This window comes from Rattus norvegicus, chromosome 6 (assembly GCF_036323735.1).
Source record: "Rattus norvegicus strain BN/NHsdMcwi chromosome 6, GRCr8, whole genome shotgun sequence".
Lineage (NCBI taxonomy): Eukaryota > Metazoa > Chordata > Mammalia > Rodentia > Muridae > Rattus > Rattus norvegicus.
In genome coordinates, this window is record NC_086024.1 from 82,351,424 (window position 1) to 82,364,859 (window position 13,436).

General features: G+C 44.0%; 3 pseudogenes; 2 read left to right on the plus strand and 1 right to left on the minus strand.

Annotated features, from left to right (window-relative positions):
- Prelid1-ps3 (PRELI domain containing 1, pseudogene 3) overlaps positions 1 to 732 on the plus strand; it is an 836-nt pseudogene extending 104 nt beyond the window's left edge.
- A 1,916-nt stretch (positions 733 to 2,648) lies between these two features.
- On the minus strand, positions 2,649 to 3,347 carry LOC134479126 (RAD9, HUS1, RAD1-interacting nuclear orphan protein 1-like; annotated as a pseudogene).
- A 3,987-nt stretch (positions 3,348 to 7,334) lies between these two features.
- On the plus strand, positions 7,335 to 8,653 carry Eif4a1-ps8 (eukaryotic translation initiation factor 4A1, pseudogene 8; annotated as a pseudogene).
- The last annotated feature ends 4,783 nt before the right edge of the window (positions 8,654 to 13,436 follow it).

The window sequence follows — 13,436 nt, forward strand, 5'->3', positions numbered from 1 at the left end:
ACACAGTGCACCAGGAGGTGACCCCTGACTGGAACCTTCTGTCCCGAAGACTCCAGACCAAGACCAACAGGATGGTACATTGGGTAGAGCGAATGTTTCCTGCCAATATCACTCATTTGATGTATATCCTGGAAGACTCTATTGTGGAGTCACAGAATCACATAACCACAGTCACGTGAAACCACACACACCCAGCTGACGGTGTGGAGGAACGATGTGTTCACTGTGTGAACTCTTGACAATAGCCGCTGACCCAAAACCCACAGGAAGCCTCAGCCTCCTCCAGCTTATGTGGCATCTCCCGAGCTGTGCAGGAATTTGGTCTGCCCATTTCAAAAGCAATGTGGCCAAGACAATGAAGAGTTTCGAGTAAAAACCACCTTGGCAAAGCTACAAGGTGGGACTCTTTCCAGTAAACTTCTTGAAACAGCAAAAGAAGCCAAAGATGAAGGAATGAACCTGTTGGGTGTGGAGGAGGCCGAGGACCTGACTGACAAGGCTGACCTCAGCACCAATAACAGTTTGTGGAACCCACTGGCCAGGGCAACTCAGTGCACTCTCCCGTTTTCCCATTACACTTTATTACTAAAAGCCCACTTCCAGCCCTTCCTGCTGCCTGAATGGAGGGTTGGAGCAGGAGATCTGTTCGCCATCTGTAGTGTACCAGGTTCAGTGTCCACTCTGATCCTAGCCTCACCCATTGGGCAGCTGGTGACAGGTGCAGAAGGCTGAAGTGACTTTCCCAAGGTCACAAGCAGTACACAGAGCTCCTTGCTTTAATCTCTGATATGCCCCAAGTATGTAGAACAATATTTAGCTCATAGCATGTTTCTCCAGGAAAAAGAAAATTTAGAAAATCATGTAGATCATGCTCACTAGGTGGTGAAATCACCAAGCACCACCATGGAGGTCCTTTGCACTGACGAAGGCAGAGACATTCTGTGGACATGTTCCCAGCATCAACCTGACTCTACTAGATTGTTTCCTGCATATCCCTGAACATTACTGGACACCGTTACCCTTACTCAAAACAAAGCAAGTAGGCAATGCTTTGGCAACCTCTGGCCAGCCTCATCCTATGTATGTATCATTGGTGTAGATATCAATGAGACACACACCAACATTTGTTTTGTTGTGAGTGTCCTGAGGCCAACTTGGAAACTTTCTCTCTATTTAATATGCTCAGTGAACAGATGTCTGAGTCCTGTAAGAGGTCAGACAGTGTAGAAAAGGAAGAACTGAATAAAGAGGGGACAAGTGGGGAATGTGGGGGTGGGGGAACACCCTTATAGAAGAAGGGGAGGAGGATGGGATAGGGGACTTATGGCTGAGAAACCAGGAAAGGGGATAACATTTGAAATGTAATAAAAAAATGTCCAATTAAAAAAAAAGAAAAAAATAAACTGAAAGAAAAAAAAGAGGAGATGAGTGGTCCAGGCAGAAGTCACCTGTCCCTGTGTCATTAGGAGGGCCTTTGCCTCCACCCTCTCAGCCATGTACAGCCAACCGAGTCTCACCGCTCTTAATCCTAATCCATTCCATCACAGAAGCACTACTCATAATTTTAAATGGTAGTTTATAATTCAGCCCAAATTACTAATCTTGAAAAAAATTAATCCCTTGTTTATTTTCAAGAAAAAAAAGTGACAACTTTTTATTATGTGGTGACTAGGTAAGTGACTGCCAGTGTAGCAATACCAGATGTTCCCATGGAAAATGCATTTTTATGCACATTCGTTAGTGGAGTTGGTAGTATGAATGTCAGATAAATACAGTATAAATGGCAGTCAACAGGCCTATTGGGCTGGACTAAGGGCTTCATGGTTAAGAGCAGTTGATGCTCTTGCAGAAGACCTGGGTTTGGTTCCCAGCACCCACATGTTAGCTCACAACTGTAACTATAATTCCAGAAGATCTTATGTCCACTTCTGACTTCTGTATATCCAGGCGCTCGCAGAGTACACAGGCAAAACACACACACACACACACACACACACACACACACACATCTACAAGTTTTTAAAAAGAGCAATGGTATTGCTATGACCTTTAAGATAAATTAGATTTTGTTTTACTTTGAAATTTCTCTTTAAAGTCTCTAGAATCTTCTGATTGAAATGCCCAAGTTAATACTTTTTTTTTCATTGAAATATATGTTCTGGCCTTTTGATGCTTTTGCAACAAAACAAAACCTTATTTTTTGCATAGTATAATTCTTTGGAGTGTTTACTGAACTAATATATCTTGAGATAAAATGAAAACATAGCTAAGCACTAGATTTGGTTGACTGGAACAATTATATTTACAGTAATCATAATATAGGATTACTGAAATTACATGTTGGAGAAGGCAATCATTTATTTATAAACGTTGTAAACACAAAATACTTCAGAAGTTTAAACAGTTAACGCAAGAAAAATACTGACAGTTCATAACACTAAAAATCAACTGTTTCTGATAGAAGGTATCTTAAATAGCAAACTAAGATGAATTCCCTTACAACTTTTGGCATCTATATAAGTCTTTTTCCTATTTGTGTTAGTTCTAATTTATTCTTTTGATATACATGTCTGGGCCAGTAAAGTGACTTTCGAAATGCTATGACAATCTGCAGTTTTTGAGATGATATTGATGTCTGTGAAACCCAGTCATATCTTCAAGAGACTGACTGACTTCTTCAGCTTCCCTCTCTCCTTAAGGTAGGCGAATGCCTTCTTCATCTCCATGTGACCTTCACCCCATACTTCTCAAGGATGTCCTTAACCACAACAGGCCCTAGCTCTGTGCTGTTGGGAGGTCTAAGGCCAAGGATGCAGCCGGGGCGGGGGGTGCTGCTTTCCCTCTGGTCTGGAGAAATAAGATCTTCTCTCGCAGATGGTCCCGGGAGGTCTGGATATCAGGGGCCGTGAACACATATGATGAGCTCTGAAGCGCATGCGCCGACAGTTCTCCAAAACTCTGGGACTGAAAAGTAGTACAGGCCTTCTAGAAGTGTCCTTCCCCGACACTTCCGTTTAAGGGTATCACAGTGTCTCTAACCCAGCAAACTATGGACTTTCGAAGGTTAGCCAAGGAATCTTGCCAGGAGATTTTCTAGTAAGGGTCTTGGTTGTGCATGGTCTCAATGATGATGTTTCCTGTGTGCTGGAAACTGCTTTGTGCTGCTGTATCAAACTGAGGTGATAACCCAGCAGTGATTTTACCTCATCAATGGGTTTGTAGGACATTTCTAGAGTATAGGTCATGGGCTGCTGTAAAGATTCAGAATGGTGTCTGGAGCCCTCCAGTGGCTATTGGTGAAATAGCAGTGGGGCTTTCAGGAACTGTTGCAGTCTCTTCCGGAGCATCTACAGGTAGTAAACGTGGTACAAGTTGCCTTCCTGGTCTGGGTCAGGCTCCAGTTGCAAACAATGCCTGGAGATAAAAAAAAAAAATTAAAAAAAAAAAAGAGTATACAGTCCTTTGTGTTGGACGCAGGAGCTTGAAGGTATCTAAGAAGCAGGAAGATGCTGAAATTATAGTTTTTTAAATGTGCTCTCCCTGAGTATTTTACTTCAGAAATAATGTGAATCAACTTCATGACATTAATACACATAAGTATGCTTGTTTTCTATTAATACATTGTTATTATATTAATATAATGTCTTAGCTTTGAACAAACTAATTTCATCACCAACACCCCCCCCCATTAAAAATGACTTGTATTCACAGAAAAACACACATGGTATGCACTCATTGATAAGTGGCTATTAGCCCAAATGCTTGAATTACCCTAGATGCCTAGAACAAATGAAACTCAAGACGGATGATCAAAATGTGAATGCTTCACTCCTTCTTTAAAAGGGGAACAAGAATACCCTTGGCAGGGAATAGAGAGGCAAAGATTAAAACAGACACAGAAGGAACACCCATTCAGAGCCTGCCCCACATGTGGCCCATACATATACAGCCATCCAATTAGACAAGATGGATGAAGCAAAGAAGTGCAGGCCGACAGGAGCTAGATGTAGATCTCTCCCGAGAGACACAGCCAGAATACAGCAAACACAGAGGTGAATGCCAGCAGCAAACCACTGAACTGAGAATAGGACCCCCATTGAAGGAATCAGAGAAAGAACTGGAAGAGCTTGAAGGGGCTCGAGACCCCATATGTACAACAATGCCAAGCAACCAGAGCTTCCAGGGACTAAGCCACTACCTAAAGACTATACATGGACTGACCCTGGACTCTGACCTCATAGGTAGCAATGAATATCCTAGTAAGAGCACCAGTGGAAGGGGAAGCCCTGGGTCCTGCTAAGACTGAACCCCCAGTGAACTAGACTGTTGGGGGGAGGGCGGCAATGGGGGGAGGGTGGGGAGGGGAACACCCATAAGGAAGGGGAGGGGGAGGGGGATGTTTGCCCGGAAACCAGGAAAGGGAATAACACTCGAAATGTATATAAGAAATACTCAAGTTAATAAAAAAAAAATGACTTGTATTTGCTCATGAAGTAGCATAACTGCAATACCTAGTATTAAAGCTGAAAACAGAAACTAAATTCAAAACTACCTTAAAATCATTCCCTTAAAGTAAAATTAAAAGGCAAAGGGATAGGCAGGCAGTGGTAGCACACGCCTTTAATCCCAGTACTCAGGAGGCAGAGGCAGGTGGATCTCAGTACATTCAAGGCCAGCCTGGACTACAGAGTTCCAGTACAGCCAGGGCTGAAACCCTGTCTGGAAAAAACAAAACAAGCCAAAAAACGGTCAAGGGATGGGGTGTAGATCAGTGGAAGAGTTTACTAACATATACAAGGCCCTCATTCCAGTTCTCAGCACCAGAAGATAGATGGTAGATAGATAGATAGATAGATAGATAGATAGATAGATAGATAGATAGATAGATAGATAGAGAGAGAGATAGGTGGGTGGGTTGGTGGAGGGAGGGATGGATCCAGGGTGTCACATCCACCAGTGACACGTGCACATGCCCTAACACTTTGGAGATGATGGCAGGAAGACCAGAAGTCATCATTCCTACATTGGAAGTACACAGCCAACTTGAATGACATGAGACCCTGTCTCAAGGAGAAGAAGGAGGAGGGAAGCCAACTGAGGAGACATTAAGTAAGGCTGAGATTATTGTGGACAGAACAGGAAATTTTACCTTATTCCCAGTGGAGGAAAGTATTTAGGTGCTGAGGTTAGCCATTCCCACCACATTTTTAAAAATAAAAACTTAAATGTTCAGAAAGACAGAAAGGGCATTCTCCTGGAGCATACACAAGCTGTGCCCTGGGCTCTGGGAATCTCACAAACAATAAAACTCATATGCTGCCTTCTCTCCTGGAAGTCACTGTGAGGGAAGGGCAGGCGTTGAGGAAACCCCGCATCACATGCAACAGTGAAGCACCACCAGTCAGAGGCGAACAGCGCTGAGGGCTGTGCCTGTCAGGATGTACTCTGGTCCCTGCAGCTGGCATGCAGAGGTTTGCTGTAAGAGTTTTACTGCAGAGTGTGACAAAAATAAACGACACTACAAACGTTTAACAGACCTATGTAAGTCAGGGCTGTAGTTCTGGATTTTTCTTTTCCCTCAAGCCATAATGAAGTCACACACAAGGGCACACATACAGGGGAGGAAGAGGGTAAGGAAGAGGAGGAGGGAGAGGAGGAGGGAGAGGAGGAGGGGGAGAGGGAGAGGAATCCTCTGTTCAGCCAGCATGGAAAATGAAGGGGCATCAGCAGCGTGCTCACAGGACTCAATCTCAGGTTGAGTCAGGTTGGTCTTTAATCTCAGGTTCAGCTCCATGAGGCCCACTCAGTGGGGACTGCTGTTGGTCATGAAGAAAGCTGAAGCAAAGGGTCGACTATGAGCTCTTTTCACTGTCCTCAAGGACAGCTTTGTTCTGTAAATCTCCATTAGGCGACAGAGTTGTGCTTCAGAGGGAACCTTTCTAGGTGACCTTAAGGGTGTTAAAGGATTCGTTAGTTACTTTCACAAAGTAAATACACCATCCTGAAACAATGATAATGTGAGGGAAAGGCCCAGGTAAGACGAATGTGAGATTATGGATCAGGACTAATCTGTTAAGGTACTGAAACGCCAAGTGTGGGTGCACGAGACGAATACAATGAAGTCCTAGCAGGGATTTCTGCTTAAACTTCTCTCTTGGGGCAGAAGGAAGCTGTTGGGGACTGTGAGGAACTATCGGGAAGTGACTAAGGAAGAGTGGCAGGAGACACAGGGATAGCACAGTCATAATTGGTGGGAAGGAGAGGGAGCTGAGGTCACTCCTCAGTGTGAGCTCTTGTCACTAAAAGAATTCCCTGAGAATCAAGCAACAAGAATAGCCAGTTAGGAACAAGCAAAGGAAGCAGGGCATAAAATTAGGTCGAGGTGTCAGGCATCTTCCAAATGAGGAGCCTGACTGAAGTGCAGAGAGGTTAGTGAAGATGTCCCTGGGCGTAGCTCGGTGGTACAGTGCTTGTCTAGTATCCATGAGAACAGATTCTTTCACAGCACTATGTTCAGTGGACTGAAAGGGAGAGAGAAAGGAAAAAGGAAGAAAGAAAAGAGGGAGGGAAGGAAGGAGGGAGGGAGGGAAGAAGGGAGAGGAAAAGGGACATACCCAGGCTCAGCCAGCTGGAAAACTGCCAAGCATTCCCTACATTCAGATCAGTTTGACTCAAGTTTATATTCCTAGCCTCTCCACCACAGCATCTCCTCCTAACTCCTTTAGTGTTTCAGTCCCTGGGGTGCTTGGTAGCCCACAGATCCCTGCCTTACTCCAAAACTTCAGAATCAGTCTCTCATAAAGGCAAATCAAGTCCCACTAGGGACGGCACATTCAGCTTAGTAATCTTATTTTAAGAAACAGGCTGGGTTGGTCCTTCATTCTGGGAGGACTCTATGTCAAAAATAATGTGTCTACCTTGCATAAGAACATGCAAAACTTGGCAGGAACTGAAGCAGAGACAGCATCTGTGGGTTTAGGGCCATCATCCTGTGAATTTTATTTGACTGCCACAAATGAGTTATTCTCATGAAGTATGTGATTACCACATTATGAAACTCTGATTGTTTTTTTCCTATCCTGTATGACCTGCCGGGCAGATGAGCTGCAAATTAACACAATAATATGATTGTAGCTGCTCTCGCCCTATTCAAAAGTATGTTTCCTTTCCATCAGACTCGGGTAAGTGACCCTTATTTTGTTTAATTTACAACATCCACTCTAGTCCTGGAACCAAGAAAGACCACAAACAGCCAAAGCAATCCCAGAGAGTAAGAACATAACCGGAGGTATCACAGTTCCCAAATGCAAGTTAAACTATGAGGGTATGAGATTCTAAGGATCATGTCTGCGAGTCAGGATTCTCGACCCAGAGACAATGGCCCCGATGGGATGGAACCGGAAGGCGTCATCGAGAGTAACTGGAATGAGACTGTGGATAGCTTCGAAGACAAGAACCTCTCAGAATCCCTCCTCCGTGGGATGTATGCCTATGGTTTTGAGAAGCCCTCTGCCATCCAGCAGCGAGCTATTCTTCCTTGTATCAAGGGTTATGATGTGATTGCTCAAGCCCAGTCTGGGAGTGGGAAAACAGCTACATTTGCCATATCGATTCTGCAGCAGATTGAATTAGATCTAAAGGCCACTCAGGCTTTGGTTCTGGCACCCACTAGTGAATTGGCTCAGCAGATTCAAAAGGTGGTTATGGCATTGGGAGACTATATGGGCGCCTCTTGTCATGCCTGTATTGAGGGCACCAACGTGCGTGCTGAGGTGCAGAAGCTGCAAATGGAAGCTCCCCATATCATCATGGGCACCCCTGGCCGGGTGTTCGATATGCTTAACTGGAGATACCTGTCACCCAAATACATCAAGATGTTCGTCCTGGATGAAGCAGATGAAATGCTAAGCCGTGGGTTCAAGGATCAGATCTATGATATATTCCAAAAGCTCAACAGCAACACACAGGTAGTTTTGCTGTCTGCCACAATGCCTTCTGATGTCCTTGAGGTGACTAAGAAGTTCATGAGAGACCCTATTCGGATTCTTGTCAAGAAGGAAGAGTTGACCCTGGAGGGTATCCGCCAATTCTACATCAATGTGGAACGAGAGGAGTGGAAGCTCGACACATTGTGTGACTTGTATGAAACACTGACCATCACCCAGGCAGTAATCCTTATCAACACCAGAAGGAAGGTGGACTGGCTTGCTGAGAAGATGCATGCCCGGGATTTCACGGTTTCTGCCATGCATGGAGATATGGACCAAAAGGAACGAGACTGATCATGAGGGAGTTCCGGTCTGGCTCTAGCAGAGTATTAATTACCACTGACCTGTTGGCCAGAGGCATTGATGTGCAGCAGGTCTCCTTAGTCATCAATTATGACCTTCCCACCAACAGGGAAAACTATGTCCACAGAATTGGTCGAGGTGGTCAGTTTGGCCGGAAAGGTGTGGCTAGTAACATGGTGACAGAAGAAGACAAGAGGACTCTTCGAGACATTGAGACTTTCTACAACACCTCCATTGAAGAGATGCCCCTCAACGTTGCTGACCTCATTTGAGGGGCTGTCCTGCTACCTGGCCCTAGCCCAGGGTTCAGTCCTGGGGGCGGGGCTGAGGAACAGCTGGAGGGGGGAGGGAAGGGAGCCAAGGGATGGACATCTTGTTTTTGTTTTTTTGTTTTGTTCTCTCTCTCTCTCTCTCTCTCTCTCTCTCTCTCTCTCTCTCTCTCTCTCTCTCTTTGAATAAATGTCACTTTTTGAGGCAAAAAAAAAAAAAAAAACTATGAGGGTTGGAAAAACCAGCCTGGTACTGGCATATAACAGGCAACTAGACAGCAGAAGACAGGACCCAGAAATAAACCAATAGAGCTATGGCCACAGTGCTGCCTAGTTTTATGTCAACTTGACTTCAATTGGGAAAACATCCACACCAGATTGGCCTCTGAGCAGTCCTGTGGTGTTTTTTGTTTTTTTTTGTTGTTTTTTTTTTTTTTTTTTGATTTACTGATGTTTGATGATAGGGCCAGCTCACAGTGAGCAGTACCGCCCCCTGGGCTGATGATTCTATGAGATAGCAGGCTGAGTAAGTCATGGGGAGCAAGTCAGTAAGCAGCACTCCTCCATAGCCTCTGCATCAGCCCCTACCTCCAAGTTCCTGCCCCGTATGAGTTCCTGCCCTGACTTTCTGCAGTCATGGACTTAATGAGAAACTATGAGCTGAAATAAACCTTATCCTACCTAAGTCGCTTTTGATTATGGTGCTTTGCCACAACAATAGGAACCTAACTAAGGCACCCATCTAATTTTTAACAAAAGTGCAGGAGGAAAGAGATAGCCTATTCAACAAATGATGCTGGTGAAACTGGCCATCCACGGACATCCACCTGCAGAATAAAATTAGATTCATATCTTCTCCTTTGTGCAAAAAAATGAATTCAAAAATACATCAAAGCCCTTAATTTAAAACATGAAATGCTGAAGCTCCTAGACAAAAGCATATGAAATAGACTTCAAGACATTGGGGTCAGCAAAAGCTTTCTGAATAGAAAGAATTTCAATAGCACAGGAACCAGCCCCAAGGATCAACAGATGGGACAACATGAAATTAAAGTTTCCGCACAGCAAAGAAAAATATCAGGAGAAGCACACAGACAGCCCATAGAATGGGAGAAAAGCTTTGCCAACTACATTTCAGACAATTTGGAATTTATAAATTTAAAAATAATTCAATGCAAAGGGGATAAAACCGTCAATCAACAAATTCAGTAATTAGTTGGACAGATAACTTTCAAAAGAAGAAACACAAATGGCCAACAACTATCTTTTAAATGTGCTCAACATCCCTAATCCTCCGGTAATCACAAATTAAAACAACTCTGAGACACTTCTTTACTCTATCAGAATGACGTTCATAAAGAAATCTGACAACCAATGTTAGGGAGGATGTGGGGGACGCAGCTCATGACTCAGTGCACACTCGGTGCAAATGAATCAGTGCAGCCGTTGTGGAAATCAGCTTAGTGGTTCGCCAAAAAAAAACTAAAAATAATTTTTCTTCAAATGACCGAGCGATTTTAGTCCTGAGCACAAACCCAGCACAGAGACATTCGCACATGCAGGTTGATGGCTGCTCTATTCACTAGAGCAAGGAAATGGAATCAACTAGATGGCCGTTGGTAGGTGAATGAGTAATGGAAATCCGCTACGTATGTGAAAGGGAATAGATTGAGCTGTAAGGAAAGCCGAAATCATAACGTTTGCAGGAAAATTGATGGGGTTAGAATATATATTGAGGGAGTTCACCCAAACTCCGAAAGATAAAAAAATTTCTCCCTCATGTGAAGATTGTGGCTTATAATACAAACATGTGTATGTATAAACAGCTGTAAGTGTGGTGTAGACTAACACCTAGACAGGAGACCCAGATGACCAATGAGGGTGTCACAAGTCATGAATGATGATATAGAGCTAATTGCTTTTCCACTTTCAACTCTGTCACGTTTGTCTTTTCCTATGGTAGATAAGCGCATAAAAATGCAATCATAGTGAAAATATAAAACCTAATTAGAGTGCCACCGCTTCAGCTGTGCAGCGGCCGTGCCCTCTCTGGAAGACACTGTCTTACAGCTCTTCTCCCTGTCCTCCGGTTCTCATGTTCTTTCTGTATCTGACCCTTGTGGAAGGGAGATGACGCGGATGTCCCAGTGAAGCCTGAGCCTCCAGAGTCATCATTCACATTTGACCAGTAGTGATTCTCTGCTCACTACTAAAAGAAGCTTCCGAAGAAGGCCGAGAGCAGCATTATTATATAGGTGTGAAAATAAATATTTAGAATGCAGATTGCCATGTCCACTTCACAAAACAAAAATAACAGTGGTAGGTTTTTCCTCAGAATCTATGACCAGGCTTACAGTACCAGACAGGCATGAATTCCCTTTGTGGCAAGGTCCCCAACTCCACTCAGAAAGTTGTTGGTTACCCTCATGAGTAGTCATGCCACTATTGTGTCAGTAGAAACATGTTAATTAGCAGGCCAATCATCTTTCTAAATAATCACCTTATAATTGGGCTTGACGGCACAGTTCTCTAATCCCAGCTACCCAAGGGTCTGAGGCAAGTTCAAGACCTGCCTGGGCTACAGAATGAGTTCTAGTCAGCCTTGGTAACCCTTGTCTCAAAACAAAAAATATTAAAAGGGTGGTAATGTACTTACCTAGTAAGACATGAGATTCTGAGGGGGAAAAAAGATCCTCTTAAGAGGCCAAATACCTAATCTATGACTGCATTCTTCTATCAGTGCATTTTCTTTAAAGCACTAGAAGTCAAATCCTATTTAAAAATGAGTCATCATGGAAGAATGGCATTTATCAGATTGAGGTACGTGAAACACCAGAGCTTCACTCTGCCCTCACAGCCTCTCAGAGGGAGCGAATGGCCTGAAGCCTTTGTTCTTTTACTGACAGCTTAAAACTGGCTCACTCTATTCTCTAATGAGAAAAAATGATGTGTCTGGTGAAAGAAGGAGGGTGGTTGAGATTTGGACAGCAGTGAAAGAAGGACAGAAAGGGGGACAAGGGGAGGAGGGATGGAGGAGAGAGGAGGGAGGGGAAGAGGAGGAAGGGAGGAGGGAGAAAGGAGAGAGGAGGAAGGCAGGGAGGAGGGGAGGAGGAGGAAAGAGGGAGGAGAAATGGAGGAGGGAGGGAAGAGGGAAGGAGGAGGAATGGAGGAAGGAGGAGGAATGGAGGAAGGAGGAGGAATGGAGGAAGGAGGAGGAATGGAGGAAGGAGGAGGAAGGGAAGGAGGAAGAAGGGAAGAAGGAGGGAGAGAGAAGGGAGGCACTTATGGTATAGACCTATAATTATGAATGTAAAAACTTGTTAAGTAAGAAAATCAAGATTCAGAACTATAAGTATAATATTATCTCGTTTTTAAACCATATGAGTGTTTTGCCTTCATATATGACTCTGGACCTTGTGCCCGCGGTTCCCTCAGAAGCCAGCAAAGGATGACAGACACAGACTATGTGTGTTATGTATAGACAGAGAAGGAGAGAAAGCAACAAAGAAGCAGAGACAGGAAAGGAAAAATAATCATTAAACATCAAGAGCTGGGTATTTCTGTGAGCTAAAAAATTATGGCTCCATTTCCTCGTTTGCTTTTGATATATCCTAATTTTTCCTACAAGGAATACTTTACTAGTGCAAAGGTAGGGGGTTTTGTTTGTTTGTTTTTTGTTTGTTTGTTTTACTTTTTTTAAAAGTGGTCAGAAGGAAAACTGAATGGTTGTGGCTAAAGTTGGTTACCAGGTAATTGCTCAATGTTTTCTGAGTTCTTTTAGCAGTAAGCAATACGGATACTGTGACGAAGATAATACAGAAGTCTCTGGACTCCATGTCTAGAGTTCTGAAAATCATTAGACTCAGGCTTGGGGGTGATGTTCACTGGGTAAGAGCACCTGCTGTGAAAGCAGGAAGGCCTGAGTTCAAATCCTGTGGAACACACATGGAAGTCCACGGGTGCCTGTAACCCCAGAGTTGTGAAGCCAAAGACAGCAGGATCGCTCCCTGCAGCTGTCTGGCTGCCAGCCTGGCTCCAGGTTCAGTAAATATCCCTGTCTCAAGGGGAAAGGGTGGAGTTTAATAGAGCAGGGCTCCTGGGGTCCTTTTCTGCTCCCTGTGTGTGTGCATATGTGCACTACACGAATGACTGCTGCTGGAGGTCAGAAGATGGCTTCTGATGCCCTGGAACTGGAGTTACATTGGTTGTGAGGTGCCATGTGGGTGCTGGGATCTGAACCTGAGTCATTCGCAAGAGCAACAAGTGTTCTTAAGCCCTGAGATGTCTTTCCACTCACATCTTTTTTTAAACTCTAGACTCTGCATATGAAAAAAAGCATGAGATGTCTTTCTGGATCTGGTTTGTCTGTCTTATCACCATGATCTTCAACCCCATCTACTTTCCTTCAAATAACATGATTCTGTTCTTTATAGCTGAACAACACTCTATTGCGTTTGTGCACTTTTTAACTATCTGTCTGGTGACAGACATGAAAGGCCACTCTGTAACTGGCTGCTGTGAGAAGTGCTGCAGTTGGCATGGCTGCCTCTGCAATATGCTTCCTAAGATTCCTCCAGGAAAATACTCAGAACTGGTAAAGCTGGATCACACAGTAGGTCTACATTTCATTTAAGAAAACTTCACTCTGATTTCCACGTGTGTTCACCAACTCACTGTTCCACCCACAATGTAAAAGGACTTCTTTTTCCAGCACCCTTGCCAACATAAGCTGGTTTTTGTTTTCTTGATGATAGCCATTCTAACCAAAGTATAATGTAATCTCAAAGTTATTTTGATTGGCTAAGGATGTTGAGCTTTCGAATTACCCAAGATGCAATCCACAGACCACTTAAAGCTCAAGAAGAAGGAAGGCCAA